The following is a 26990-nucleotide window of genomic DNA, read 5'->3' as shown; positions in this document are numbered from 1 at the left end:
ATACTCCTGTCCCAGGACATGTCATGAAATATTTCCAAAAGAAGAATACTATGTATAGTAAGCAAGAACTAATGCTTCCTGTACCATCTCTATTATTGACATGAATAGATGGAAAATACAGATTACATAAGTGCAAACTGTCCTAAGCACAAAATATAGAATGCTATGTAGAATATTTCTGAACCTATAAGATACATGCCCTGTTTTTCTACAAAATTTAAATTTAAAAATAAACTGCTGAAGTCCTGTTCAGTCAGAACCAATTCTGTTGGAAAAATAAGTTTCTGGCATCTTTAGATTTCATGAATTTATGCCAGGGGTCATTTATGAATTAGATTGCACAGACTTATTTTGCTAACGATTGCTTTTCACAAGGATAGTGGAATCACAACAGGAGATAGCAATGAAATATGATCAGTTGAGTTTGTTTATGGCCATAGGCAGTAGTCATTTGAATTTCTTGAATACTGAATAGCTATTAGCAGACTTAGTTCAGCAAGTTCAAAAATATTTTAAACATAACTGCTAACAGAAGGAGAAGAAATTAAATAGCCAGACTTCAAGAAGTCTGAAGAGGAGGTGAGTTTTAAAATTATTTTTATTTTAACTTTCTATTAAAGAATTATAACATAGCAAATGTATTTTGAAATACTTCAAAGGATAGACATGCTTCAGGTCTGTAGGATTTTTTTGAAGGAGAATCTCAGATGTCTCTTTATGTATTTAGAAGAGTGAGGTAACTGGTAAAATAAGTCTCCTCCATGTGCAAAACAAAGTTGTGTAAAGTTTCCAGAGTCCTAAGAAAATTGGCTGATGTAGTTGTCAAGCCACTCTCTACGATATTTGAAAAGTTGTGGCCATCAGGTGAAGTCCCTGGTGACTGGAAAAAAGGCAACATCACACCCATTTTTAAAAAGGGTAATAAGAATGACTCTGGGAACTACCGACCTGTCAGTCTTGCCTCTGTGCCAGGGAAGATCATGGAGCAGATCCTGCTGGAAGATATGCTAAGACAGTTGGAAGGCAGGGGGATGATACAGAAGAACCAGCATGGCTTCACCAAGGGCAAGTCCTGCTTTACCAACTTAGTGGTCTTCTATGATGATGTAACTGCATCAATGGACAAGGAAAAAGCCACTAATATCATCTATCTGGACTTCAGTAAGGCCTTTGACACGATATCTCACAACATCCTTGTTTGGATGGTATAGATTTGATGTGTGAGCAGTTCAACGGAAGAAGAAATGGCTGCAGGATTCAATTCAGAGTGGTGCTAAATGGCTCCATGTCTGGATGAAGATCAGTGGCAAATGGTGTCTCTCAGAGGTGAGTGCTGGGACCAACACTCTTTAATATCTTCATCAGTGACATTGACAGCGGGCTTAGTGCACCCTCAGTAGGTTGGTGGATGACACCAAGCTGTGGAGTGCAGTCAAAATGCTTTAAGGAAAGGATGCTGTGCAGAGGGACCAAGACAAGCTTGATCAGTGGGCCCAGGTGAACCTCATCAGGTTCAACAAATCCAAATGCAAGACCTTGGACTTGGGTCTAGGCAACCCACATTACCAATACAAGTTGGGGGATGAAAGGATTGAGAACAGTCCTACTGAAAAAGACCTGGGGGTACTGGTGGATGAGAAGCTGGACATGATACAGCAATGCACCTTTGCAGCCAAGAAAACCAACTGTATCCTGGGCTGCATAAAAAGAAGCATGGCCAGCAGGTAAGAGTGATCCTGTCCCTCTACTCTAAGCTGGTGAGGCCTCACCTGGAGTACTGTGTTCAGATATGGAGTCCTCAGTACAGGAGAGACACAGCTGTTGGAGTGCATTCAGAAAAGGGTCACAAAAATTGGAGAGAACACCTGTCCTACAAGGGCAGGCTGAGAAAGCTGGGACTGTTCATCCTGGAGAAGGGAAGGTTCTGATAAGACATGAGAGTGGCATTTCAGTATCTAAAGGGGAGCTACAGGAAAAAAGGGGACAGACTGTTTAGCAGGGTCTGTGGTGATAGAACAAGGGGAAATGATTTCAAATTCAAACAGGGTACATTTAGGTTAGATATAAGGAAAAAATCTCTTACAGTGAAAGTAATGAGGTGCCGGAACAGATTGCATAGTGATGTGGTTGATGCCCCATCTCTGGAGACAATAAAGGCAAGGCTGGATCAGGCCCTGGACAGCCTGATCTAGTTGTGCATGTCCCTGTTCACTGCAGGGGAGATGGACTAGATGTCCTTCAGAAGTCCCTTCCAGCTCTAAGGATTCTATGATTCTGATTCTATATCAGCCTCGCTTGTTCATAAAAGGAGGCAAAAGCTTGCACAAGTCATCCTGTCAGTTATGAACAACAGCCAGTCTACTAACTACAGGTATCCATTTCTTAACACCCACACACAAAAGAAAACAAACCACAGATTATATGACCAAAAATGCTGAATTAAATGAAATATGTTCCACAGGGACTTAAGGCCCCAAATCTCTTCCTCAGTCAGTGTTTCTTTTTAGATTGATTCATCTTAACAGGAGTGAGTAGAATAAATAGTAATGAAAATGAGTAAATGGTAATGAAAATGTGCCTTAACATTTACTTTCTATGTACACAAGAGTGCATAGCTGAATGAGCAAAGTGATAAGCCAATGCAACGTACCTCGGGTTATAGCTGAAGAGGCTGAAAAAGACAACATTTTAGTGTATGTGTTTTATGATTTTCTAATCACTCAAAATTCAGGGAGATGTGTTCTGAAACACACTACAGTGCACAACTTTCCCATCCTCATTTCCATTTTCTTCTTCTACAAGACAGAAATAGGAGCGGGGGAAAAAAGGAGGAGAGAAATTATCTACACATCCATCTCATCATAACATGCAGCCAAGAAGAATAATCATGTCTGGGAGACAAGAAGCACTCCAGTGTTTTATGTTTTCCATATAGTCAGAGAAATTTAAAAGGAAGACATTTAGTAAAATCAGATTTTCTGAAAATTATAGTTAAATTATAAAACCTTTTTCATGTATATCCCACAATCACTTTTTAAATTCTTTTCTCAAGTTTGTGACTTGCAGTTGAGAAATGAAGGTTATAAAGGCCTGCTTACAAAGAAGGAATGAATAATAGGGTACAACTATCTCACTTCTACAAGGTACCTACCTATCTGCAGCAGTATCATAATAAGAAGGAATCTCTGACTCTTATTTTGGATGCACATCAGCACATGATTGCATAGATTTGTATGGTTTCATCATGAGAGTATTAATAATGATAATTATTAGGTTATAGAATTACAGTGTTTCGTCAGAGAAGGGACAAAAGAGAGTATTTCACAGAGTGGGAAACACAGGTAAAAGCAGTTCACAGGTAGAAGACAGAGTGGGAGTTGAGACTGGGGCAGAGAAGTGGTCTCTTGGAGACCTGATGGATGTATGATGAATTCAGATAGACTGATAAGCACTGTGGGTGAATATCCTTACAGAAATGTCAGGAAGAATACATAAGATGCTAATGCTCTTAAAATAGAAATAAAACAAAATAAAAAATAAAAGCGTAGTAGAAGTGTTTAGAATTCTCTTTTGGCACAAGAAAAGTAAGCAGATGTGGAGAACAGCATAAAATCAAGGGCAGGAAAACAGCCATGAGCCTTCTGCCTACTTTATTTATGCCAGAGTCCTGAAAACCAGGGTTTCAGAGGCTGCTGCTAATGAGACAAGAGCTGGGTCTACACAGCTGTCACTATGCAGGCAAGGGAGAGAGGCAGAAGCAGCAGGAACAGCAAGATGATATTCTAGTACTGTCATTTTAACTTACTGTCTTCGCAAACATCTCTCTCATGGTTAGGGTGAAAGAATGTTTTTGTACACTTCTTAAGAAACTTGGAGCACCCTATGGTGCATAGTGAAAAGCTGATAAGCTTATGTCACCTCAGGCTTTGGTAAAAATGTTATACAAGTAATGCTTATGAAGAGAGCTAGAAAAGCAATTGCTCACATTTTCAGAAATGATCACCAAATTTCATTGTCACAGATTTTAGATTTCCAGGTTGAAATAGTGGACTCCAGCCTCTCTCCAGGCTTAAGGAATGTTAACATCTCTACAAGCAAATTCCAGGTTATTTTCAAGGGGTATATCTAACTTTCAAATACAGTCCTGGAAATATCAGTTCAAAATATAATATTATTGTGCTTATCATGAAATCTCGTCGGTCATGAGCATTTTATGTAATGTTACATTTCAAAAGTTTTTTTAAAAGTATTTAAATAGCTCTGAAAAAGAACACCTTATATGTAGCACCAGACTGGTAATCATATTAGTCTAATTAGTGTCTTAATGGTCTAATCAAAATCCAATAACCCTTTACTCTGATAGCAATATTTGTAGAAAGAGTCCATTTACTGCTAATTGCCATTAAAATTATGTTAAAACAGATACAGACCATTTTTTTTTTCCGTATCACTCAGTTTCTCTTATGTTCATTCCTATGTGTTTTTATGAAGATTCGTCAAAATCATAAGTTCTTCACTGGGAGTAGTATGACGCTGAAGGTGAGGGGTCTTAGGTCTGTTTTGGTACTCGGTTGTGAGTTTTAAACAGCCTGATTTTTTTGTTGTTGCTGTTGTTGTTTGTTTTGTTTTGTTTGTTTTTTCCAGAGATATCTCAGTGCTGAGTAGAGATTAAAATATTATTTGGGAAGATAACTCTTTGTAAATAAATTCAATCAGTCTTGAAAGCCATCATGAGCACAATAACAAATTGATACCAACAGTGAGTTATAGAAAATCTATTGTGCGGGATTTCTAGTACCTTTAGTGTCTAATTCACATTGTGTATTTACTGGAATACCTTAAGAACTTGTTTAATCTTGGAGGAAGAACTGCAAGAAAATTACATCTTAACCTAGAGTTGCACTGATTTCTATAATTTCTCCATTTTCTTCACTTGGTATAATTGTTCACTCATACTCATATACAAAGCGAGAAATTTAAAAGATGAAATAGCATAACATGCTTAGCAGAAAGTGTATTTTTTGAAAGATATGAATAGTTAGAGACAATGAGAGTGATACGGGTGTACAAGGTGTCATTGCGTAGAATAACAGGAGATATTAAAGACAGGGAAAATTCTGTATTTGAAAAAAATATATATTTGTCAGTGATAGATTTTAAATTATGTAACAACTTTCCTTGGGAAATGTTCAAACTCTGTCATGGAGACACTTGTAATGAGAACAGGTAACACATAAGATACAATGTAAGGAGAAATGCTGTATTTGTCCCCAGGGTTTCAACTACACAAACTCTTTCCATCTCCAATTACTTCAATTTATAGTCAAATGAGACAAAGTGAAGCAAATCTTGATGACTGCTATTTCTGATTTGAGTGTAAAACAAAGCTCTGGTTACAAAACATATATATATGTTACGATATATGTATGATTACATACACAAAGACTTCCAATTACAAGTAGAATTATTTTTCCCTGGAAAAATGAAGAGTTAGCTGTGTTGTAGCCACAGGTTAAAACAGTCAGCTCATATAGAGAGATTAGAAAATGAGTCAAAGGAGATTAAAATTTCTTGATTATCCAGGATAAATAGATAAACACTTACCCTCTGCAGTGGCCTAGAAGAAGGCAGCTCATAGAGATGATAACATGATTCAGGATACAAACTTAAGGCTTGGTGTAAAAATAAAAGAGTCAGTGTTAATCACAAGGTCTTAGTTTGTTCACATTCACCTTGTTCCATGTAAGAAGCAATACATACTGTTAGATATGAAAGTATCTGACCCAAAGCTTTTATTAAGCATTTAATAATTTTTTGAATTGTGTTATAAATGTAAGCATTCCATTTAATGCTTATTTTCTAGTCTTTACAGATGTCAACAGATGATGTTGTGATGTGGAATACTGATAACCAAAAATCAAAAAACCATGACAACAGAGCACACTTTTAGACATGTAACTATGACATTTGTTATAATTAACATATATAGAAACTAGGAGAAATCTGTGACTTCTGTGCAAAACAAAGTAAAAAACTGCGAAAGATACAAATGTAATTTTTGTTTAATATTTTGATAAAAAGCAGAAGGTATTTCACTAAAATATTTTTTTACAATAATAATAGCTACAGTGATAGGAAGTTAATGAACATCTCAGAGATTGCTGAATAAAATACATGAAGCCAGGATGCAGTTTGCTTTATGGATAGCAAACACATATTGCCAGCTTGAGTTTCTCATTAATCAACACCCCCAAGCCCTATACAGGTCAACACCTCAAGCCTGTCTAAGTCTTTCTGAATGACATTTACTCCCTCTAGCATGTTGACTGCACCACATTGCTTGGTGTTATTGGCAAATGTGCTGAAGGTGAACTCAATCTCAATTGTCCGAAAATAAACAGCACCAGTAACACTGCCAGCTCCTGAGAAATGCCATTTGTTACTGGTCTTCACTTGAACATCAAGCTGATGACCACAAGTTTTGGTTTGTCTATCAAATCCATGTCTCTTCAATAAAGAGGTAAGCATGTAGTGTGGGACACTGTCAGATGCTTTTCACAAGACTAGGTAGATGACATCTTTTGCCCTTAGCCATTAATGTTTTTAATAAAAGAACATCGAATTTGTCAGACATTATTTACCTTTAGTGAAAACATGTTGGCTGTCACCAATCACTTCTCTATTTTCCATGTACCTTCATTGGAAACTGGATTGACATTAGAGTGCAACATAGACCCAACAGCCTGAATGTGAGATATATGAGTTATTCTATGATATAATTTTATTCATACAAAATGTCTCTGATTGGCCTATCCTCAATTCACATTTTAGAGTAAAGCCTCAAAATACAAGATCTGAATCTGGGTCTTATAAAACTGTTGACAAAAATCAAATCATTAATCTTTTTGTTCCATTTTATATATGTTAATGTACAGTTGAGTTGTACACTTACACAATAAACCCTTAGAGTTTATAAGAGCAGTTATAAGAGCACTGTCATCCTCTGTCTGCCACAACTTTAAACAAGAAAGTATATGCTAAGAGAAAAGACTCAAGAGGTAGATAAAAAAAAAACAATAAAAATAAAAGATATGAAAATATTCAGTATAATATCTTGGTAATGACGACCGTTTTATTTCAAGGGACTCAGTGATATATCTCAGGCTAGTATCACTGAATTAAGGGGTGAAATGTAAATTGTATTTCTAATCACTTCTCAAAATCAACTTGTAAAGACACTGAATTTAGATCACAGTTTTCACCCACTTGTTGCCAGTTACACACAGAGAGGCAAACACACAGCAAAACATGTTATTCATCTGCCAGGTATTGCGTATCTATATTGATTTTCTTGAAAACATATTAAAATATGCTTAAAGAAAATTTCCTTGCTCCTAGAAGGAGACTAAATAAATATTTTCTGTGCAACTTAAGGAACCAGGAACCTCACTTAAGAATAAAAGACAGATTGAACAGTTACAAATCTGAACATGAATCTGAATATAAATATACAGCAAAATTGCAATTAATAACAACCACATGAGAAAGAGATTACATCTAATTTGGTAAGACACCCCCTAGCTATTAGAGAACATGAATTGTTTTATAGTCTGGGCAAAGTTGGATGTATGCAGTTTGTGGCCTGTAAGGGTTAGTACGAAATTCAGAAATCTTTTACTTTGAAACACTGGTACTGCTAGATTTTATCACTTTGGAATCAGTGAATACTAAAAAGAATTTCATTTCACTCTTTAGTTTAATTATCTGCATAATATTTGATATGACCAAGCAACTTGGTTGGTACTCTGAGGATTACATGATTAGAGAGATTAATGAAAAGGAAATCTCCTTGATGACTACTTGATGGCTCTTAATTTTACTTGTTAATTAGGTTAGTTGTATTTGATTTGGGGGTACAATTTAATCTGTTGCATTTTTGGTTTTATTTGTTGCAGAAATGAACTTCATGTGACAGAGACTGTGCTAATATTAAAAGTATGCAATGAAATAATTCCTTTCAATACAAGAAGAAATTAAAGGGCATGCTATTTAGTAACTTTATCCTCATTTTTTAGCATATATATTTTTAGATCTATTCTTGGTGATATAGAATAGCTAATAATCAGCAATTGTAGAGTACTTAGTTCTCTTTCAATTTTTCAAAATTCAAAATCATGAGAGATGTACAGTCTATTTGTTCATTTGTTCACCTACCAAATTATAGCATGTTTTCTCATACCTCCATGCTCTTGTGCTGGTCAAATATCACCTAGTTACAAATGTTTTTGAAATACAATGATATCTATATTTAGTGTTAGAAGAGTTTTGTTGATGTATGTCAACTTAGGATCGGATACATACTTTTTCTCTAAACAGTTCAATCTTATTTCTCTTCTATCACCAAAAGTTTGAAAATAAATTCATAAAGAAAAATGAATTATATCTACCTAAGCTGTACAATTGCACTGAAAATTCTTGTGCTACTTAGCAACTTTAAGAGAAAGAGGTAAAGGAAAAGAAAAAAAATGAATCACTAGTCTTGGATCCAATGTTGGGTCTGCCAACTGGGGTGTTACATATGGTGTAGAATGAAGTAAAGGGGTGGGAGAGGATGAAGGATGGCCCTCCTGGTCCCTATGGATAGTTGCACTTGGCTTCAGTTCCAGGATTGGTTGAGACAGTCCAAGGAGGTGACTAACACCAGGCCCCATCCCAGGACATGACCATTTCTTGAGCATCGTTATGGACTCTTCCAAGGTTCAGACAGCAGTCAAATTAAGAGAAAGGATACCTGGCTCCTACCTTTGGCTTGCCTCTCAGAGTGTTGTCCAGGCTCACATTAACAGTCAGCTGGAGCCTGTCTGTTACACCCATAGAAGTTGCACAGCATCCATCCTTGGAGATTTTCAAATGCTGACCCTCAACTACCTGAGGAACCTAGTCTATTCTCCTCAGAGACCCTGCTGTGGAAAGGAAATAGGATTTGAAAGCCCCTGAGATCCCTCCTAACAGGAATTATCCTGCAATCCTAAAAATATCTGTTCAGTCAGGCTCTTGGTTATCTAAGCTATTTCATTCTCTTTCTCTTTCTCATGCCCCAAGAATTTAATTTGGTTTAATTATGCTTTGAATAGAAGGTCAGGATATAGCTTACCAGTTAAAAAGCAAGGGATATTTCCAGAAATTTTATTTAATCCACTACATGTAAATGCCTGTATCATTCTTTGTTTTCCAAAAAACTTTGAAGAAATCATGGCTTCTAGACAGCATGCATCCATCTGTGAAGGTTGAGACTAATCTGTTTAACTCATCAATATAGGTCCTCAGACAGTGAAAGTGGAAAACTAGTAAAATAAGAATTTTTATGTGCTTTTTGAAGATTAATACCTTCTTAATTTTTGAAAGTTCGCAGATGTTATATTTTCTTTAATTAATAATTTTGTCCCTAGATGATAGACTTCTGATAATTTTATGTACTAATTTCGTAGAATCATGGAATCATAGAATGGCTTGGGCTAGAAGGGGCCTGAAGGACCATCAAGCTCCAACCCCCTGCCATGGGCAGGGCTAGCAACCTCCACATTTAATGCTAGACCAGGTTGCCCAGCACCCAATCCAGCCTGGCCTTGAATACTTCCAGGGATGGGGCATCTACAACCTCTCTGGGCAGCCTGCTCCAGCACCTCACCACTCTCTTGGTAAAGAACATCCCCCTGATATGCAACCTAAATCTTCCCTCCTTCAACTTAAAGCCATTTCCCTGTGTCCTGACATTATCTACCCTTGTAAAGAGTGGACTCCCCTCCTGTTTACAGGCTCCCTTTAGATACTGAACGGCTACAATGAGGTCACCCTGCAGCCTTCTTTTCTCTAGGCTCAACAAACCCAGCTCACTCAACCTGTCTTTGTAGGGAGGACGCTCCAGCCCTTTGATCATTTTTGTGGCTCTCCTCTGGACCCTCTCCAATGGCTTCCTGTCTTACTTGTACCGGGAGCCCAAACCTGGACTCAGTACTCCTGATGGGGCCTTACGAGGGCAGAGCAGAGAGGGACAATCACCTCCCTGTCCCTGCTGGCCACCCCTCTTCGGATGGAGCCCAGGATACCATTTGCTTTTTGAGCTGCAAGAGCACACTGCGGGCTCATATTAAGTTTTTCAACCACTAGGAATCCATGAATCCTTTGTACTCTTTGTAGAAAACAGTTATTTCAAGGTGACTGTTACCAAGAAAAATTTCTGAAGACATGTGCTATAAAAGTACTTACATTAAACTGTGTTACTTAATAAGAGCAAGGAAAGCAGAATCATGATCTATCCAAGAATCTGGACAAATTCTCTCCTAGTTGACACAAATATGCCTGTGGAAGTGACTACTTCCAGTTTCAGTAGGCCAGTAAATGTTATTAGTTCTCTTCAAGCAAAGATCAGACAGAATTCTCTATACAGGGTATAATGCTGGCTCCAGCTTTTCTGGCTTCTCTTATCTGAAGCATATTGCAAGGTATACATATAACTAAGCTCCTGATGGATCAGTGGTGGCAATAATTTCTAGCAGGACACTGAAGGTTAGTAGCTAGAATAATGATATATTGTCATGGCTTGCTTCATTTTTGGCCTTATTTAAGGTCTAAGCTAATGTGTTAACCACACATTTGTATGGAAACATGACAAGATTGGGTTGATTTTTAAAAAATTATTCTGTTTTCCAGAATATTCTCCCAGTTGTGTGGTAGGATTTTTTGTTCTTTCATGATTTGTTTTATTGCAGCAAAAGCTTCAGGGAAAGACTATCAATTCATTTTCAGTTTGAACTTTGTAATTGTTTCACATTGCAAAAAAGAAAAAGAAATGTTCAGCCAGCAGCAGATAACCTTCTTACTTCTTCCTGGCTCACCTCACTTAACTCCTAAGCCTCAAGTGTGTTAATATCAAAAAAAGAATTTCTTAAAGTTGTAAATTGACTTCTGATGTTATCACTTGGCTAAATTCCCAAGCTGATATCACTGTATGAAAATCAATTCATCGGTGTCATCTTGGATTCATTTGTAATTTACTTTCTGAGATTAGATATTGCTTCAAAAATGTCTAATCCCAAGATTGTTTTAATGATTCCTTGCTTATCTATTTGTAACATGGGAAAAATTTGTCAAATGGTTTGCTGCATATCAGACGAAAAAACTTGCTTATTTTTCCCCTCTAAAAGAGCAGTTGAAGGTAAACAGCAAAGGTCTATGACAGATGTACTCAAAAAAACCTGAGAGAAGGAATTCAGAAGACAATTTTAAACCTGTAGATTAGTCTGTTATTTTGTGAAATATCCAATAGTAGTTTATACTGAAGGAATTCTCGTTATTCAATTAAAAAAAATATATTTAAAGACAGAAGAAATCAGGAGTTGATAGAGGAGTCTGAAAAATTGGTTTAGGACAGTGAAAAATTCAAGTTGAGAGTGAGCTAAGTAAACCTCTAAGGACAGTGCCTGTGTTTGTAGCTTTGCTGAACTCACTTAGAGCCATAAAACACAAGTCTATTTTCAGCATGCATCAAATACTACTAGTCTTAGGAGTGGAACAGTATTACTTGCTGCACAGGGGTGTTATGTATCATTATCAGCAGGAAGATTTGCATGCACAGGCAGATCTTCAGGCAAAAATGTTACACAGATTGAGACTACCAACTGGACTCACTGGATTTGCTTTTAGCTATTTCAAAGAAAAATGTGACTACTTGAAAATTCATGTTGAGTGTTGCAATGTTTTAGTCAGGAAAAAGAAAAAAGGATGAAAATCTGAAAAAAAAGTAAAAAAATTGCTTTTGACATGTAGATTATTTATTTTAGAATGAAATTCTGCAGAACTTTTCTTTTGGTTAAGCAGAAACAAAACCAAAACCAACAAGGCATACTGGGTTTCCATCATTTACATACATACATATATATATATATAAATATATATATAAATATATTGTTTTTACTTTGATAACAAGGAAAAAAAATTGCTCACACAATTTTTTTTTAATTCCCAGAGAATTGGAAAAAAGAAATAACCGTGCAGCTGTAATGTAGATCCTTTCTTGCATCTTTTTACTCACTTCCTAAAGTATCTTCTGCTTCATGTGGTGAAGCACATGATGAAGCACATAGTAAAGACACATTGAGTCCTTTCATCTTCCAGTTATTTACTGACTTTAAATAAAAATAAAGTAAATAAATAATTAAATAAATTTACTGAGACTGACTTTAAAATTCAGTGGGATGAAAATTTCTGAACAACTACATCCAGGAAAGGTGCGCCAGAGAAAAGCAAAACTGAAGCAAAGTCCTAATTGCTAACCAGAATAGAAATGTAAGCAGGTTTCTAAAAGGCTTTGTCACTGGAGATATTTCGAAGAAGGTAAGAGAGTAATGCGAGGAATCAGAGCAGTGAAATGATATTCTCTCAGCACTGACAAAGGACAATTGTTTCAGTGACAGTTGCTGGATGAAGTTGAGGGATGCAATAGCAGAAGCAAAAGGCTATACAGTAAGTGGATGCAGTAGTCAAGATAACAAAATTTGTCATGCCAGCAACTTACTTGTCATATTGAAAAAAATTACCCATTACTTAAAAACAAACAAACAAACAAACAAACAAACAAACAAACAAATAAAAGGAATAAGGAAAAGAAAAGGAGAAAGAAAGAAGGGAAAGGGAAGAGAAAAGGGAGAGTAGGGGGAAATCATTACCCAGTCACTCATGGGAATCTTCAGCCTCTGTGTGTCTGATTAATTACTAACAAAAGCTTCACAGGTGGTTACAGCTCTGGTCAGTCTCATAAAAAGCTTTTTATTCAGTGCTTGGTGAACTACTTCTAAAAAGCCTGAATGCTGTGAGATTTAATAATTGTTGAAAGGACTGGCTTGGATCACATTTGATAGACAGAAAATCTATTCCTACTAGAAACTTGCATCCAGATAATCTTCTGTCACAGCTTTTAGAGGATTGCATCAAATTCTCTTCTAGAAATAATCCTACACAATTCCTCAGCACGCCTCATGTAGCTAACAAGAAAGATAGAGAGAATAGGCTTCGTAATTGGTGGTGAATCCTTCTCATGTCATTTCTTGAAAACAAATTCCATCTCTCCTCTAAGAAAGCTGTAATACAAAAGTAAAAATTGATTCAAATAGAGGAGACATTTAATGTGCTTTCCATAATAGCAAAGCTACAGTGAATATCTTGCTAACTGGCTGTGTTTCATAGTAGTATCATACAATTCTTCAATAACACCAAATGAACAATCTTTGAGCTAAGGTTATGGTTGTCTGAGGAACATACATGAAACTGAAGGATTGGGTGAGGTCAGAAAACATTTGATCTAGAAGGCCTGGTACTATTGTTTATACTTGTTCTGAATTCTGTGACTGCCTAAAGGGAACCCCCAAGGATGTAGCATTTAGGTATAGATAAAGACATAACTATAGATGACAGACATAGATATCTATAGGCAAACACAAAACAAGTGATACACAGTGTTCATCACACACAGCCCAGACAGTCCCCAAGCAGTGGTTGCCCTCCTGACAATCTCCCTACTTTATTGTTCTGAAAGAAACCAAATGATATGGGATAACCCTTTGTCCAGCTTGGGTTGACTGTCCTGGTTCTGTCTCCTCCCAGCTCCTCATGCACCTCAAGCTCCATGCCCATGCAGGGCAGCATGAAAAGCAAAAATGTCCTTGGTTCTGTACAGCACTGCTCAGCAACTACTAAAACATCAGTGTGAGATCAACATTGCTTTACTCTAAAGCTGAAACACAACACCATGCCAGCTAATGTGAAGAAAACTATGTCCCAACTGAAACCAGGACAGATCAGTGATTGATGTTTCAAAAGCTGAAACAACAACAATGACAAAAAAAAAAAAAAAAAAAAAAAAAACACTAAATATGCAGATCTAAGTTTATTTCCTTACCTGTCATGCTTTGAGCTATCATTGAGTTATATAATATTTCTTGAAGTTAAAACATTTATAGAACCTAAAACATCTTGCACTGCTGAGTATATTTCTCTTCATAAACTGTCTTCAAAAAAACCAACCATATGGATCTGACTCTTTTACAATGTACTTTACTCAGCCAAACTCTCTTTAAAAAAGTATTAGAACAGTACTAACACGAAGCACTGTCAGTTTTTAAATGTTTTGACCCCAAAGCATTTGACATGGCTTTATCTGATGTACTATGAAGCAGAAAACCATTAAATTGATCCTATTGTCTTAGAGTTCTAGTCTATTTTGTAAGCACATTTCTGTAATTTTGTGATAGGTACACTCTTTCTGGAAGACTAATAGTTATGAGGAACGAAATTTTTGGATTACCCCTGAGTGAATGTGGGTTTGTGGTTTTTTTTTTTGTTTGTTTGGTTGGTTGGTTGTTTTTTTTTTTTAATTTAAAAAGACAATTTCTATCAATTTTGGTGTGGCTCCGATGAGGCTGCCCAGAGAGCTGTGGTGCCCCATCCCTGGAGGTACTCAGGGCCAGGTTGGACGGGTCCGGGGCAGCCTGAGCTGGTGGGGGCAATCAGCCCACAGCAGGACATTGGAACAGGGTGGGCTTTAAGGTCCCTTCCAACTCAAACCTATGATTCTGCGATTCCATGATTCTAAAATAAAAACTCTTTGTATCTGCTTCTGGCTGTAAAACTTGACACTTTTGGAAGGTTAGATTTCATTGCAAAAATAAAGAATAAAACTGTTGATTATTCAACTGACACTGTTTTTACGTAACTTAAAAGGTGTTAATTGAAAACATGGTAGATTTATTTAGAAACACAGGTCTTGGTTATCAAGTAAAATTATGGATAATTAAGGGAATATATTACATCGAAGTTGAAATATAGTTTCACTGCACTGAAACAGGAACTTTACAAATGTTTGGAGTGAGGCTAAATTTCATCCTTACGTGTTTAACAGTTATAAGATACATGTGAAGTTCTGAACTCTGAGTACCTCTGTGAGGACTGTAGAAACATCCACCTCTCAAATATTATTTTCTACAGTATACAACCTGAAAATAAAAAGAACAATTCCTGCACTTGATTATGCAGTGCTTATTCTCAAGTTCATAAGAATCTTCTTTCTGTACTGGAAACTAAAATGTACTTCCTCCTTTATATGTTTTCCTTGTTAGAGCTGTGTCTTGCAGAGGATTGCAATGTGCTTTGTGATCCAGCACAGTGCTGCCCCACACCCCAGGGAAGATGATACTTAAAAAACTGAGCCCATTCTGTTTTGGAGAGCTATCACCAAGATAAAGATGAAAGAGATGCAAATAAACCTGCATATTCCTTTTAAATAGAGTTGTAGCCTTACTTTGCAGAGTCTGGCACCAAACATGTATCAGCTATAGTGGAAATAAATAATGTTTTCTTTAAAAAGTTATAGATTGCAAAGAAGCTGAGTTATGCATCTCAAATTTTGTGTGAAAACAAACATTGTTTCTATTTCAGTCACAAAGAGAACTGAGCAATGATATGCCCTCATCTCATCAAAATTTATTTTCTGTCTCTCTTGCTGCGGAGCCTCCACTGCCATCTGGTATATTTTATTTTCTTCCCTTTCAGATCTGTATTCTTAAGAGCCAGCTGCTACACAGTTTTAAAATTCTCAATGCCTTCCTCCAATAGTTCCACACTTGAGTGACACCAGCTATCCTCTTCACTGCTGGGGAGGCATTAATGTAAATTGACTCACAAAGCCCAGCATCTCAGGTTGTGATCTTGTATTAAATCATAGGGTTTTGAGCCTAGCATTGTTCAAGTTAAACGCAAGCCAGGTGGGCAAGCAAAAGTCAGGAGTCAGCTCTTTATAAAACAGTTGATTGACCTCAATTCATTTTTTTTTTTTAATCCATCTCATATTAGTTCTGTATCAAAACTGGAATCATAGAATCATAGAATATTAGAGTTAGCAAAGACCACTAAGATCATTTAGTTCAGCCATCATGCTCACTAATCCATGTTATTCAATGCAACATTTCTCAAATACCTCCAGAAACGTTGACTCCACCACCTCCCTGGGTGTCCTGTTCCAACAGCTCATCACTCTTTCTGAGAAGACTTTTTTCTTAATATGATGATCCCTGGGAATGAGTCATGCAGACTTAAATATAATAATAATTTTGTACCCTTATTGTTCTGTACTTATTACTGAGTAATCAGAGTTTGGAAGAGTTGCTAAGAAGACTCTCAAATACAATGTAAATATAATTTACCTGCTTTACTACACAAATGGAAAATCAGGTCATCTGAAAGTAAATTATTTGAAGTTCAGTTTGAGCCTGTTGTCTTTCTCCTTCCTCCTCCATACTCGTGCATTTTACAGCGGTGGTAGAAGCAGAAGCAGTTTCAGTCTATAGACCAGATGTTATTTGTATGCTGATGACACTACATAAAAGACTTGGCCCAGCACCTGATGAAATTGGATCACCTTGGCAAGCAGACTTTTTGGTATTTCAGAAGTGCTTGATACATAATAAATTAGTACTAAACTTTTAGGGAAAGTTATAAAATTCACCTTTAATTCCAAATTAAGAACATTAGAAGCTCAGTTGCTGTTAGGTAATGCATATATTAATGATTTTTTTTTTTCCTTTGGAGCTATTCAATTTCTTTAAATACTCTGTTATTTGCCCATCTAAATTACTTTTTGCCAAGACTGAAGTTAAGAATTTTAACATGGTCCTTTGGAATTGTACCTGAATACGTTATCTTTCAGGAACAACTGTCACTGTCCTTCGTGTAACTACTAGAAACTGATTTCCTGAGCAAATTCAAATAAAGAACTCCTGATCTAGGAATCACAAATCGATCCACAGAGGAAGCATGCTCACTGTCTGTCACAGCAGGTACAAGACCTTTTGAGATAAAAAACATTGCAGAACAGGAATACTTTTGTGGTCTTAAAGATCCATGACATGGCTGCACCATTTGTACTTCCCTTTGTATAGTGACATGTTAAACCCTTTATGGTGTCCTCACTTATGGCACAGCTCTGCAGGATTTCTGCTTTGTTCTGCTTTATTTTCGATGTCATAATAGCACCATTTCCTGATCTCTGCTTTAGAGGTTTATATAACACGTTGGATGGGGACAAGGTTTTAACTCCACTCCTTTTAGGTTGCTTTGCTGAACAATTTGGTTAAAACTGCTTTTCTTGATATTGATATATCCTTTATTCTTGGATTTATTTTTTTTCACATGAAGCAATCATGTTTTATTAATACTTATAAATTTTCTATAGTGCCACAAAGGTTTCTAAGATGTAAAATTCTATAAAATAAAAGCAGTAATGCAAATGAAGCATATACTGTCCAATTCTTTGATTGCTTTAGTATGTATTCTTGTGACTGTCTGTTGATTTCAGTCATATTGCACTCGCTGAACATTTTTTACTGACGTTTCTGACATCAAATCTCTGTCTTGAACATTAAATCTGGTGGTAACAATTATATTATCCATGCAGAAAATATTTGCATACTTTATACAAAACTCCCTGAGAAAAAAGGTTTTGATTATTTCTACTGATGTTGTAAATAAATTATAACTTTCTTGCAACACTGTTAGAAGTATTAGCTTCCATTCTGACACATGGAGGGAAGTATCAGAAAAAGCATGGGGGAAAAAAAAAAAGAAAAAAAAAGAGGAGGGAAAATAGAAGAAGGAAGACCTATTTTGTAAATACTGAGAATTGAGATGGCATGACGGAATCTGTGTACCAATATGAACAGTTCTGAATGACTGACTGCTACATTCACAATTCCACATTTGTCTGATTGCATGAAGTTACTGCAGAAGAACAAAAATCAACTGGAATAATGATAAAAGACAAAAATGATCATTCTGTATATACATTTACAGGAAAATGGAAATATCTTGACTTCAGCTAGGATAGAATTAATTTTCTTCCTCATAGCTGATGTGATGTTTTCTTTTAGATTTTCACAGAGAATTATGTTGTGGACACACTTATGTTTACTTGTTGATAAGAAGTGCTTATTGAAATCCAGAGACTTTTTTTTGCTTCTCATACTGTCCTGCCAGAGAGGAAGATGAGGGGACACAAGGTGCTGGGAAGGGACAGAACCAGGACAGTTGATCAAAACTAAAGGGATATCTAATGTGATGTCGTGCAGAACAGTAAAACTTGGGAGTTTTTCAGGGAGTGCTGTTGGGGGCTGTTGGGGGCTGGGTGGGCATTGGTCACTAGGTGGTGAGCAATTGGGTTGTGCATTACCAATAGCTTCTTTTCCCCAGTAGATATCAGGGTTTCCCTAATTATGTGCATTTCTTTCCAGTCTTAGGCCCTTTTTGTAACACTGGGAAGTTGTCTACTGATTCAGGGGTACATGAGGATTCCAGATTTTAGAAGGAGCATCTGCTTTTCAGGAATAAAAATGTGTCTGAAACAACACAGAACACCTTCCTTACAAGGACAGGCTGAGAGGGCTGGGGCTGTTCAGCCTGGAGAAGAGAAAGCTCCAGGGCAACCTGAGAGTGATCTTTCAGTAGCTTAAGGTTGAGGGGGAGAGAAAGGCGGGGGGGGGGGGGAGGGGCTGTAAGTCTGTAAGAAGAAAGGGGACAGACTCTTTAGCAAGGTCTGCTGTGATAGGACAAGGGAAATTGTTTCTATCAAAAATGGGAAATTTAGACTGTATATAAGGAACAAGGTTTTATGATAAGGGTGGTGAGGCACTGGCACAGGTTGCCATGAGAAGTGGTGGATGCCATGCCCCTGGAGACACTCAAAGTCAGGCTGCATGGGGCTCTGAGCACCTGATCTAGCTGTACGTGTCCTTGTTCATTGCAGGGGTGCTAGCCTAGATGGTCTTTATGGATTTCTTCCAACTCAAATTACTCTAGGATTCTAACATATTTTTTTCTGAACTGTTTTCCAGGCATTTTCACCCTTGTCTTCATGCTTCATTTTCTACATTTTCATTTACATTCCTTATGAAGAAAGAAAGCAATATTTTTTTTAATTGATTGGCATTCTTTTGATTTTTTTTAAGTTAACTGTGAAGCCAACTGAAACAAAACTAAAAATAAATTATTTAAATTATATCCTATCAGCAGAAATCAGTAAAATTCTGTTTTTATTCAGTACTTTAAAACATTCTTATAGCTGAATTATTGCTAAGGGTTAAATTCTTCTGAAAATAACACTATGCCATATCAAGGCAGAAATAAGATAACTTTGTATCCTTTACCACGTTCTTCTAAGTCAGCAGTTTTATGTGATCTCGTTGTCTGTATATCTCTTTCAGCCCTCTTTTAATAGCACTGATATGAAGCAGAGTTCAAGCACATAGAAGATAACAAAATAAGTCTTAAAGAAATGAAATTTCTCTAGGTATCAAGAATAACATTAGTAAGATGTTATTTCTCCAATCATCAGAACCCAATAAAAGCAGGTAAACCATAGTAACTAATTCAATCATCTTCTCCAAGAGATAACCTGACTCTCATCGAGTCACCTGGACAATATAAAGTTAAGTGAATGTTAAATCAAAGCATATGTTGTCTCTGATTCAGACAGAAAAACAGGAGATTTGAGAAAGAACAAGTGTTTTGAGGATGAAAGCATGAAAAGCTGCCGAAAAAACGAGTGTGGTGATGGACACAGAGAATTAGTAAAGTATTACTCGGTGGTAGCTGGAAATAAATCTGTGGACAGCTTGGTACCATTAATTCTAGATTTCATGGGAGCAGCTGCATCAGAAGAAAGGGACAAACTCTTTAGCATGGTCTGTTGTGATAAAACAAGGGGAAATGGTTTCAAACTAAAAGAGGGGAGATTTAGATTGGATACAATGAGGTTTTTTTGCAATAATGGTAGTGAAGTATTGGCACGGGTTGCCCAGGGAGGTGGTGGATGTCCCATCCCTGGAAAACTCAAGGTTAGGCTGGACAGATCTCTGAGCAGCCTGATCATGCTGCATGTGTCCCTGTTCGTCACAGGGGATTTGGATCTGATAGTTTTTAAGGGTCCCTTTTAACTCAAATGATTCTATAATTCAATAACTTGATCTTTTATTTTCCTTTGTGTTTATGACTCTTAATTGTCATCATAGTACTTATCTGGGTTTCACTGTTTTTCTCAAAGGTTTTTTTTAATTGCTTTAATGAATTTATTGACAAAAATTTCAACTGGTTACAAAATAATTTTTGTTATAATTTAAATAAATATCTAAAGTTTTGAAAACAAAGAGACAAAAACAAACAAACAAAACAGCAAGAAATTCTGCAATTTCAGCAATTTCAGGAATTCTGAAGTTTGTCTCTCTGTTTCTGAGTAGGAGATAAAAAGGAAGGAAAAGAGAGAAAAATAATACACTGATGTTTTTAAACTTCACAGATGTATCTATAAATCACTTAATCTTATTAAGTGCCTTGTTATCCTCATTTTTTTTTTCCCATAAAACATCAGTGTCATGGCACCCCTGGTGCAAACCAGCTCCAAATCAAATACTGACTGCTGAGCTGTGAATGCTGGGCTTTCAAGAACAAAGTAGGGTTCTGTTTTCTTTCCCTCTGAAGGGAAAAAGGATGGAGAACATTCATGATAGCTTTCTTTTACTATACCTTACCTCTGAGTTTACACCGTTCATGGTACACTCAAACTAAGGCTTCTGAGAGAAACTTCAGAAAGCATAGTTTTATGGTGGAAAAAAAAAAATCTTGAAACAGTTGAGGAAAGAGAATTTCAGTTAATGTAAATTGTAAGATATCTGTTTTGAGGGGAAAAAAAAAAAAAAAAAACATACGTTTATTCCTTTGATGAATTCCTTTGATTCCTTTCTAGAAGACTCTACAGAGTATTAACTTTGCCTCCAGAAACTTCACAGAATCATAGAGCAGTGGGGGTTCAGAGGGCCTTCTGGATAACATCACATCCAACCCCCTGCTAAAGCAGATTCCCAACAACAGGTTGTACAGGTAGATGTCCAGGCGAGTCCAGAGGAGGAGACTCCACAACCTCGCTGGGCAGCCTGTTCTAGCACCCCTTTGCTCTGACAGTAAAGTACCTTCCTTGTGTCAGTATGGGACTTCCTGTGTTCCATTATCTGCTCATTGACCCATGTTGTATTTCTGCAGGAAACTGAAATGAGTCTGACTCCATCAATTTGACTCCCACACTTTAGGTGTTTATAAACAATGAGATTCCCTCTCAGTCTGCTCCACACTGAACAGTCCCAGGTCTCTCAGCCTTTCCTTGTATGACACATACTACAGGCCCTTCATCATCTTTGAGGCTCTACACTAGATTCTTTCTTGGAGATCCCTGTCTTTTTTGAACAAAGGACCCCAGAACTGGACACAGTACTACAGATGTTCCCTCACCAGGGCTGAGTAGTGGGGGAGGATTACCTCCCTTGACCTTCTAGTTGTTCTCTTTATAATGCACCCCAGGATACTACTGGCCTTCTTGGCCATAAGGGCACACTCTATAACTTCCTTCATCAACAGGACTTCAACTAATGTTGAGCCCATGTTTTATATTTTGATCTATTTCTCCTTTAAAATTTCATATCCCAGCTGATAGATTTTTTCCTTGTTTCTCTCAGCCTTTATTACAGAGCAAGTTATCATGCAGTGTGAAGGAGCTGACCCTTTGGGTCAGCTGTCCTGGCTGTGTCACCTCCAAAATTTTTGTTCCTCCTGGCTGGCAGGTTAGCATGAGAAACAGTAAGACCTTGGCTCTGAGTACACAGGAAGGAGAACAGTAGCACAACTTTCTTGCATACTCTTCCCCACTGTAGCTGAGACAAAGGGACTTTTAAACTGCCTGGTATTGACCCTGGAGAATTCAGGCACCGTAAAATTTATCAGTGGATATACAGTCTTTGTAGCTGGTGTTTAGTCACAGTGAATGGAAAGACCTCACCTCTTTGAGGTCTCACAAGCTGAGATGAGGGCGAGATCAGAGACTTGGTAAGTGTGGGTACACAACCTAGGATAAGAATCAAAATCTAGTTTTGTTATATTTACAGTAACTATAAAGCCTATAGTAATGAAAATTTCATTCAGTTCTGACATATTTTTTCTTTTTTTTTCCCCACTAAATTTCCTGTACATAATACTGTGGGAGGATATAAAAATAATCAAGTTCCCAGCAGCTCTTCAAAGAAAAATTCTAACACTTAAACTTACATGGTTTTGAATATTGTGCCCTTTAGTCTCTTGTAAATGCAATGTTTTGCCAAACATATTTGATTTCCATTTATTTGTTTATTTGTTTGTTGTATTCTGGGAACAACCGACTTAAACCCAGTGATTAGCCACATGGCAAATTTGAAGCAATATCCACAATTCTAAGGATATTACTTTTGAACTGCACCTGTATCGTATTCCAGTTACACTGGAACTTCGTTCACTATGATCATACCAATTTCAGTAAAAAGCAGAATGTATACTGAATATTGCACGTCATAAATCTACAGGATCAGTGTATGTGCTTAGAAACTATATAGTGTCCCAGGTTGTTAAAATCATAACATCTTAAGGGGCCTTTCATCTCAACTGTTAGATCCTTCTTGTGAACTTGCATGAATGTCTGGCTTCAGTCCTCTGGGTCCTATCTATTCATTTGAGAAATTTTTGCTTCAAAGAACTGTTTATGAATCCACTTGCAGAAGAGGTGCCGTGTCTGGCACCAGGCCATAAGCATTAGCACATCCTGCTGCTAACTTCACTGCTCTTGTGAGTACACTACAACTGAACACACAAGAAGTTTTCGGAGTTAACAGTAGTTTGCTTGAAATTTTAGTGTCTTAGGATTTGGTCCTCTTTGGATCAAAGGAACAAAGTACATGGTTAAAGCATATGTGGCACACAGCGTGTTTGGACCTTGGTGAGCAAAGGCTCTGGTTCACGCAAACCAAACAAAGCCAAGTACCTTCAAAACAGTTTGGCCACATCCATACATCACTTGGTCTTGGTTCTATGTCACATGCAGTGTCCCTCAAGTTTCTTTTCTTTCTTTCTCTCTTTATCTTTCCTTCTTCCTTCCTTCCTTCCTTCCTTCCTTCCTTCCTTCCTTCCTTCCTTCCTTCCTTCCTTCCTTCCTTCCTTCCTTCCTTCCTTCCTTCCTTCCTTCCTTCCTTCCTTCCTTCCTTCCTTCCTTCCTTCCTTCCTTCCTTCCTTCCTTCCTTCCTTCCTTTCTTTTTATCTCTGAAATAATGAGAAATCTTTGCTGAGATCCACTAGAGAGAGCATTTTTGTACAATGAAGTTCAGAATGTGTATTGCTTATTCCAAGACAAAACACATGAATTTGTCCTGAATGTTAAGTCTCAGTGTCCACCAAGTAGCTTTGCTGGATATTACAGAGCAGAAAGAAGCCTAATCTGCTGCATCCTTCAGATATTTTCTCCACTGAAAACAATCATCTCTATAAAAAGTTCTCCCTCCTAAAAATGGATTTTTATCATAAGGAACAGATAGATGGTGCTCTAAAAGAAAGCTTAGAAACAAACTAATGCTTATGCAGTGTGGAAGATCAAGGAGTGAGAAAATAACTCTTAGAAGCCAAAGTATTGAGCAAGATAGTCAGGCTCCAGGTATATTTCTACCCAGAACATAGATTTTCAGTCAGGGCTAATTGTCAGATCAATACAAACTCTTGACTGGATTTTGGATATTCCCTACAAATACACTGAATTTGTACAAAGAGGGATTTAAAATACTGTGCTTTGGTATTGCAAATGTTCTATTTGTTCATAAAATTTCTCCAGGGAAACTCTATGAGGTGTATGAAAGTATTTTTTTTTTCTATTATAATTTCTTTATAACTATCTCTGATATCTTTTGAACAGAAGTTCAGTATAAATTGTATATATTATCATTATAAAAGCTATTCCTGTGTTTATAGAATATATATTCAGAAAATATATTTTTGTTGCTTCTTTGACTTTAGACTTTAAAAATAAAACTGTGGCCTTCACACTTTGGTGACATGACATAGGGCAAAATAGAAGAGGGATGTAAGGTTAAGCCTTACCTTAATGTTCATATATTTACCAGGCAAATATCTTCCACTAGACCTGAACAATGTTATCAGTTGGTGAAGTACATTGATTAAGAAAATCAATAAAATTCTTGCTTAACAATTCAGATTCCCTCTTTGGTTATTCTTTGACATTATGGTATCTACTTGTTGCAGATAGCTTTTTTTTCCTCTGATAGAATATTCATATTCTACATTGAATGTACATAAAATGTTTGTTTTTTTAAAGTGACATATATGAATACTGTTTGTTCATGACTTATTTAGATGTAAAAAAATAAACTCATCTAGTCTTAGTCATGGTTTCTTTGATCGTATAAATTAATACATTGAATTTCTTTTTTTGTAGAATAAGGCCTTGGTTCATCTGGTGTGTATATCTTTTGTTTCAGTTCAGTTCCATTTAAGAACAGCAATAGCAAAAATAAACAGCAGACTGTTCACCACACAGGCAATAGTACATGAACACTTACATGTGTACAAATTATGAAATTCAGTAATTAAGTAAGTTTTTGTCATCCTTTTGTTATGCAAGGTGTTTCAGACACCCCATATAGAAAATGCAAATATAGTTTGCAGTAACACTCTAAGGTGTTCCTGACAACTTTGCAACTATTCTTAAGGGTCTTTAAAAGGAAAAAAAAAAAACAAAAAACTTTTTTCCCCAACGCAAACAGATGTTGGTGGGGTTTTTTTTGTTTGGTTGGTTGGTTAGTTTTTTTGCTTGTTTTTTCTAATCACTCACTAATTAAACAGTATATTTTCAAATAAAAGCTAATTTTATTTCCTTTTTTATGTTTTGTTGTCTGTAAAAGAGGTTTTACTGTGTACGTACTGTTTTCTGCACTATTCAAATCTCAATGTGGTATCAGTTATGATTTCTCTAATGTATCATTTTACTGAACTTCTTGATCCATGGAAATGAATATGAGTTTTGGCAACAACATCAGTAAACGAAAGTTCCACCTAAGTTTAGTAATGAAAATGTTGAAATAGTACCTAATTAAACTAAGAATCATACCTCATCAAAACTTGATATAGTAATTCTTCATCATTCTGTTTTACAATCCTGTAGTTAGATTCTGTCAATATGAAAGATTAATATTGCAAGTTGATTTTAATTAATTTTGAGAGTAAGATCATTCACTAGCTTTGTAATAACATCAAAAAGCAATCAGACTCGTCTGACAAGATTAAATGCTTATAAAGCTATAATGAAGTATCATGAACATGTACCACAAATGGCAGAGGTGGGCACTTTTCCCTTATCCACAGCCGGTACAAGTTTGTTCCGCCAGCTGTAATATGCAAAGACTGTTTCATCAGTTGTATTACGCACCAGTTCTTAAGGAGCAAAATTTTGCTCATCTGTGTGAGTTCAGGAATAAAGCATTGAATACAGGTCTACAAAGGGTTGTCATCCTTATCATGGCTTTTCCTTACTTCTCAGAAAAGAGGAACAAACAAAATGGTAATGAGGCATGTTAAAGCTAAACTACACAATGCAACTCGGCATGGGATCGCTGCACAAGTGGCATATCTCTGCAACATGATAGATAGGAAAGTTCATAGAATGGTCAAAAAATGACTAGCAAGGTTAAAACAATTACAATGACTAATACAGATTTTTAAAAAATGAAGCAGACATTTCTAATGAGAGGTTGGAAATAAAATAAAAAATAAAATAGAAGAATTATCTAAGATTCTTCATTGTGACAGTGAATAACAAGGTGATTGCAACTCCTTGTGATTAATTTGTTTTCCTACACACAAGCTGAATATCCTAACCAGCAAGATACAGACACAAGGGTGGTGTTCTTTTTCATCTGTACTTCTGAGGAAACTAGATCCCATTATTTCAGTTCTAGCTAAGAACCTAAAAACTTTTGAGGATCAGGGCCATACCACATTAAAAGAATTTATCTTCTAAGATGAAAGCAGTCATGAACAAAACTCAATGGGAAGAAAAAAATAAGAAAAGTGTGGATGATTAGGAAACATTTAAAAATGATTTACTACGTGTTTTTCTAATTGCCTACAATTCCCATTTATTCACACACCTGAAGTACTTTTCTTAAAAAAATCTAGATCAAGAGGGGAGTAAGTAAAGTCTTCCCTTCTTACATTTGCAGTGGAAATAAAGTACTTAAAAAAAACATAAATAGATAAGTTAGAGAACACAGTTAATTTAGAAGTAAAGAAAGTATATCAGTGAAAGGTTTCTGGTTAGCAGAGATCTGGAATATGGAACAGAGTTATTTTAAGTATTAAAGACAAATAAGAAAATGCTCAGGTCCTATAATACAATGTTGTTTTGAGTCATAATTCAGACAAGAAACACATTATTGTTTTAATCTGAAAATCTAAATACTGTTCACCTAGAAATGTTAGTTGCCATTAAAGGAAGAAAGCCAGCACATACGTATTAGCATAGGATTCTTTAAGATGTTTGTAAGTGGTTACAGAGGTTAGTCAGAATGGAGAATTGAATCAATATTTTATAGAGACTGAGTCAGTATCTTTATGCTTTTTAACATGATGTGTCTTCCAGGCAAGATTTTGAATTTGTTAGACTAATCAAGGTTTAGACAAAAATGAATGCCTATCAGTGGTTTTAAGGAGCACAGATTCATCCTTAACCTTGAAGTCTTTAAATTTACTGCGCTGATACAGTAATTTTTTTTTTTTTTTTTTTAAGACATTCTACTTTGTTCCAGGAGATGCTAATTTTAACTTTTGAAAATGTAAAGCCATGTAATGCATAACTAGCATGTCTGATGCCAGTCTGTTCCAAAAGCAACAGAACCATGCAATAGCATTTTTTTTTATTGACTATCTCATAAGACTGTACTCTTCAACCAACACCATCTGCCAACAAAAGTTGGTGGTAACACAGCCCTGATACCAGCTTTTCTTGATAAGGTTTTCATAAATAGTGATCAGGG

At 36.4% G+C, this 26990-nt stretch overlaps 1 long non-coding RNA gene across 12 annotated transcripts in view; it reads right to left on the bottom strand.

Annotated features, from left to right (window-relative positions):
* Window positions 1–26990, bottom strand: part of LOC121108184 — a 138361-nt gene that overhangs the window by 83787 nt on the left and 27584 nt on the right. For 6 of the 12 annotated variants that reach the window (XR_005842503.1, XR_005842506.1, XR_005842492.2 and 3 more), the window contains exons 3-4: window positions 6642–6743; window positions 5605–5672 (exon numbers count right to left, since the gene is read on the bottom strand). This is a non-coding gene — a long non-coding RNA (uncharacterized LOC121108184). Of the gene's footprint in view, window positions 1–2650; window positions 2796–5604; window positions 5673–6641; window positions 6744–26990 lie in introns of all 12 variants that reach the window. The other 6 variants (XR_005842497.1, XR_005842495.1, XR_005842494.1 and 3 more) reach the window with 2 other exon arrangements.

The sequence above is a fragment of the Gallus gallus genome, chromosome 1 (genome assembly GCF_016699485.2).
Source record: "Gallus gallus isolate bGalGal1 chromosome 1, bGalGal1.mat.broiler.GRCg7b, whole genome shotgun sequence".
NCBI classification, from domain to species: Eukaryota; Metazoa; Chordata; class Aves; order Galliformes; family Phasianidae; genus Gallus; species Gallus gallus.
This window is presented reverse-complemented; position numbering and strand designations above follow the sequence as displayed.